We start from the raw sequence: 6000 nt of genomic DNA, 5'->3' as shown, positions 1-6000 counted from the left end.
GACCAGGCCGATTTCCCGAGTTTCACTTTGTCCTCTACAAGTGACTGCAAAAAATCAGAGAAACCATAGGAGATGTTGACATAGAACCATACTGAAGTAGCATGAATAGTCATAATTTTTGTTCTATAAATAGTAAAATGAGGGAATGCTGATTTGTAATTAGATCTTATATTTCCTATTATATGCTAGAAAATGAGAAAACAGGGTATTTCCTCTCTCATGTCAAGGTAATCTTATTTCCTCTCATCTTAAATTATGTTTAAATACTACAAGGGTATAGTTAAACTTACTCTAAGTTAATTTTCTGTAATTGTAGTTTGCTTCTAGCATATACAAAATAAATACTAAAATCTATAGGTGAATCAATAAATGTCATATTCACACTATACTCTAAATTGGGGCAAAGTAGTTATTTTTAGAATGATGGGAAAGGCATGGTCATAGACATTTTTTATTTACAGAAGGAGGACCAAGAAGAGATGGATCAGAGCACCATTCTCAACTATGTGATTTTAGAACAGTGCCATAATTAAAGTTAGAAAGGAGAGCATGGGATCTAAAGTAATTGTCTATATTTAACAAACAGACAAACAGACAAACACACAAACCCCAAATAGTAAGACTATACCAGAGGCTAAAGGGTTAGATGATATTATTTTCTTGTTTTTGTTTTTTTTTTTAGAAAAAGGTTTTCCTTTCCCTGTAAAGGGATTATTTCGTTTGGATCCTGGGCTGAGGATTTTTCCTTTCTGAAGAGTCAAATTTCTCTTTCCAGATGGTTTCTCCTCCCTTAACTTAAAACCAAAACAAAACAAAAAATTGCCTTTATGGCTATTGATTTTGATGAATGGATACTGTCATGGGAAACCATTTTCTTTTTCTTGAGAACACAGACCCCTGTGATAGGGTAGAAGTTTAGCTTTAAAACCTTCATCTATCATTAACCAATCAGATTGAAAAGGGCCATGCCTAGGCGTTCTTTCCACGGTTTGAGAAGATTGAGCCTCCATGGTAAAATCTTAATTTTAAAAATCTTGTGATTTCTTTTCCATTCTGTGGCTAGAATACAACGGCTGGTGAAGAGAAAGCTTATGACTCAAGGCCTAATTTCGATTCAGGAATATAATTAATGTTCCCAGGGTCAGGCTCTTGCCTGGTGGATGCCCCATGGGCTTCCAGTGGCTGAGCAGAGGGAACGATGCAGGGGGAAATCATCTCTGCAAGCCAGCTGGGCTTCCCCTCTTACCCCTCTCCGGCTTGGCTAACCCTGCTGCATCCCCGACCCTGCTGGTATCTGCTATCAAGCAGAGCCAGAGGAAATTAATGGAGACAGTGCCAATATCAGTACCCCCTAGGGTTTCCCCTTTGCCAACATTAGCTATAAAGAAGCTGGTCTCATTCACTGTTAAAGCTATTGATTTTTTCCCTCCCTCAGGCCAGCCCTGCATTATGCTCCTTCCAGGTTCTGAAGGGCTGTGTCTTTCACCAGTATGTTTCTTTTAGAACATTCATTTATGGAATCAAAGAAGATCTCCTCTGGGTATTCTGTTATCTTGCCAGTCCTGACCTGAAATACAGCTGGAAAATGAAGGCAGCTTTGTAAATAACAAATCTGACCTTCATCATTTAGCACTTCTTGGCATGCTTCTTGTTCAAAAAGACTCTAAGAAAATCAGGAGATTGTGTTTATTCATTGACTGCTTCTTCTCTGGGTACGTGTGTTTAAATCCCCTTCTGGTTGTGTGAAAATGATATTAATGGCTTCTATTTTCTCCTTGGTGGATCTACTTTGTAATTCATGGTATCTGTCTTGAATAGTCTGTTCATTCGTTCATGTAATTCATATTTGCTTATTCAGGCAATTCACTCATTCTTGCAATTCATTCATTCATGCATTCAATATTTAACTTATTATCTAGTTACCAACTTCATGCCAGGCGTTGTGCTAGATGATGAAGTTTTTGTATGGAACAAAACAGACCTGGCCCCTGTCCTCATGATGCTAACAGAGTAGTGAAGCAGATAGTAAATGAAGTGTGCTATGTGATACTAGAGAAACCACAGAGTGTTTTAAAACGTGACAGCAATTTAGATAGGGGAATCGGCAGAAGTGACATCGAAGGTGACCCAGCGTGGGGTTGGAGTGCTTGATCTCCACGTGTCTTCTCTGTGAGGACTGATTGGAGGGAGTAATGGGCACTGCACTGCAGGAGGAGACGAATTAGTAGGTTATTGCTCAAAGGCAGGGCAGAAATGATTGTTCACCTAACGACACAGGAGGGACTTTTGGAAGAAATTGATGACATTATCCTTGTCTCATTTCATCAGCATAAAACTATCAAATATCATATTTTTTATTTGAAGGGGTAAAGATTGAAGTTTCAGCGTAATCTTTAAAAACAAAATAATACAAAATAGGCAATAGAGGAAAATATAAATGAAAAAGAGATAATTTCCCATTCACCCACAAACTCTTTCCTCACCAGTCTCGTGTTAGCAGTGATGGTTAGTTATCCTTCCTCACCTATTTCTGTGTGTGTGTGTGTGTGTGTGTGTGTGTGTGCATGAATGTGTGTGTGGGTATGTGTTGATATATTCACACATACATTACATAAACGGAATTAATACTTGTTTATATTATCAGAAAATTATTTTTAATTAATATAGATGTCTTTCCATATTAGCACACATAGATAAACCTTATTTTTCATGCTTGAATAATAGTGTATAAAATGTAAATGAAAGTACAATCATATTTTAATAATTCTGCATTATTTCTATTGCTTTTTTATAGTTTTGGTGTTTTACACTTAGTTTTTTTTAATTCATCCAAAAATTATCTTTGTATATTATTTGAAGTGAGATTTTTTTTACTTATTTACAATTTATTCTCCCTCCAAAGCATTCTGTTCTCCCAACCTTATTTATTGAATACTTCATTTTTTCCTTTCCATCATTATACACAAATTTACTCAGAGACATTAATGTCCTTTTGGAATCTACTTTCTAGTCCACTGATGTATTTGTCTCTTAATATGGCTGCCCACACTGTCTTATTAAAGTTGTATCGTGCTTTGACATTTTTTTATAAGCCAGAGAACCCACAAGAGTGGTGGTTAAGACTAATCACTGGAGCCAGGCCAAATATGGCTCCAAATTCTGGAGCATAGTAATGTATTAACTCTCAATGCTCTTCCTGATCGGGGCATTCTTACACCAGTATGGTACAATCATCAGTATACTGTAGTTCAGATAATGCTAAAAAATCGATTTGGTGTTACTCTCAGTGATAGATGCGTAGCAAATTATTTTTAAGAAAACAATATTGGAGTTCTTTAAAGTGCCATTCTTTAAAAAATTGTCCACTTTCTTACAAATAATTGATTTGGACACAATGGTGACTTTAATAAAGTCGTGAATAAGGATGTCTTAGAGAACTTGGTGACTGTCCATGTTCGCTGTGGAAGAGCCCTACTGCTCAAGTCTTTGGGTATAAAATGCAAATATCTTGAGTCGTGTTTTATAGTTAGCAGCACAGACTGTTGGCAGATCTTGAAAATAGGGAGGAGGAGCAGGAACAAAGCATAATTTTTTACTCCTATAAGAATCATAATACCCACTATAGCCCAAAGTTGCTGGACAGAGGATGGAGTAGAGAAAGTAGGGTACATCTACAAAAATTAGAGCTAGCCCTGGGGATACTTGGAATCAGTCAGCTGGAAAAACACCATGAACAAAACCTCTTGAATAAACTGAAAGAAAACATTCCCAAATATTAATATTGTGTTGCTAGAAATAGGTTAGAAGGCAAAATATGGCAAAACCTGAGGCATTGATTCTGATTCTGCAAGGAAGTCTGATCAAGGGGCTGTCTCTGTGGGACGGGAGGTGGTGGGGTGGGGAGGATATCTGGAGGTGTAATTTGAACTGGTAAGAGAGGATTGTTGACACCAAAGAACCAAAGAGCCAAATCTAGTGAAAGTTTTGGGGCAACTTGAACTGAGAAGCCCAAGTCAAGGATTTTTAAGAGTAAAGCACTGAAATCAGGAAATGGTCCTGGGGCTCCTGGGTGGCTTAGTCAGTTGAGTGTCTGTCTTCGGCTCAGGTCGTGATCTCAGGATTCTGCGATTGGGCCCCACATTGGATTACCTGCTTAGCGGGGAGCCTGCTTCTCCCTCTCCCTCTGCTCCTCTCCCCTGCTCATGCTTTCTCTCTCAAATAAATAAATAAAATCTTAAAAAAAAGGGAATGGTCCTAGTAGTTCAGCAATATACTACTTAACAAGCAAATTCTCCATTTATACGAAAAATAGTAGGCACCCATCAACATAACACTACACAATTTATTGGACACTGGATCTCTTTAAATAGTTCCTACAGCCAAGTTAATTTACACAGCTGGATATAAAAGAAAGTTTTATAGGCACATCCACAGACATCTATTCCCCACCTCTCTCTCTGTCTCCCCCTCCTCTCTCCCCTCTTTCCTACACACACACACATACACACACACACACACACACACACACACACCATTGAGAGATTTCTATCAATTGTGACAGGCATGGACCTGGTTACTCTCCCTTTCTCCTTTGCTTCAGTCACATAGCCAATCTTATTAAAATCTTCCTTTGTCAAGTTTTCCCCAGCTGTTTTCCCCCCATCGCTTCTGTCACCATCTTTGTTGCTTTGATGATGGCAATAGTGGACTAATTACTTTCTATCAGCCTTTCTTCTTCCAATCCGTCAGCTTCTCCATGAACACATTTATCTTCCTACATTGCACTCATCATCCTGTCTTCAAAACCTTTAATAGTTTCTCATTTTCTATAGAACAAAGGCCAAATTCTTTATCTTGGCGTTCCACAACTGGTTTCCAAACCACCACTCCAAGCCAATATCACCGATTACTATTCTACCAAACCACCTAGTGAAGCAAGCTGCCCTACTCACTGTTCCCTACCCGCTCCTTGTCCACTCTTGCCTTTATGTTTGCATGTATGTGATTCCACAAAACTCCCCCCCCCCACCCTTTTAAAAGTTTAACTCCTTTCCTCAAGGTCCAATTCATATTACATCTTTCCTGCTGCCTTCCATAACTTCCCCAATGTCAACGACTACTCCTTCTTCTGAACTGTTTTAATAACCATTAGTCAAGTTGCTGGATTATACTAATTCTTGAGAATTTTTTTTAATGTTGAGAGGTGGAAAGGGGCAGTGAATATGGCCTTTCAAATTGCAAGCAGTTTTCTGTCTTTATAGGTAAAGACTCCAAATCATTTTTTGTGGAAGATAGTTTTTAAATGTGGCAATCATTAGTTTTAGTCAAATATTTCCAGATCTGCCTTCTTGGCATATGGTGGGACTGCACATCTTTCCTTCCTTGAAGTTAGGTGTGGGCACGTGCTTTACTTTGGCCAATGAATTGTGAATTTAAGTGACATGTGACACTTGCCTTTAAACATTTAATCAATGTATGATTTTCCAAATTCTTTCTCTCTACGTTAGCAACCAGCATTAGCCTCGATAGTGGTTGCAACTTCAATCTGATTCTAGAGGATGATATAGAGAAGAGCCCCTCAAATCACCAAATTACCTCTCCTTGGTGAACCAGAGCCCATTAACTCTATAAGCCCATTAATATAGAGTTAACTCATGATTAAAAGATAGCATGAGCACAAAATTAATCTTTGATTTTTAAGCTACTAAGATTTAGAGATTGTTTGTTGGTCCTGCATAGCCACTACCCTATCCTGAGTGATACACTTTAAGAAAATCTTCAAAATGCACCTTTAATTCTATAAAGTGGTCACCCACCCATTATTTGGGGGATACTATGAAAGCATTAATTACTTAAATGCAGGTATTAAGTTACTGATAGTTGAGCTGAACAGTTTCACTGAGAGTTTATATCAGAAGATCAAGAGTGGAGAATCTGAGTGTCAACTTTCTTTTTTTTTTTTAAGATTTTATTTATTTATCTGACAGAGAGAGACACAGC

This window comes from Zalophus californianus, chromosome 3 (genome assembly GCF_009762305.2).
Source record: "Zalophus californianus isolate mZalCal1 chromosome 3, mZalCal1.pri.v2, whole genome shotgun sequence".
NCBI classification, from domain to species: Eukaryota; Metazoa; Chordata; class Mammalia; order Carnivora; family Otariidae; genus Zalophus; species Zalophus californianus.
This window is presented reverse-complemented; position numbering follows the sequence as displayed.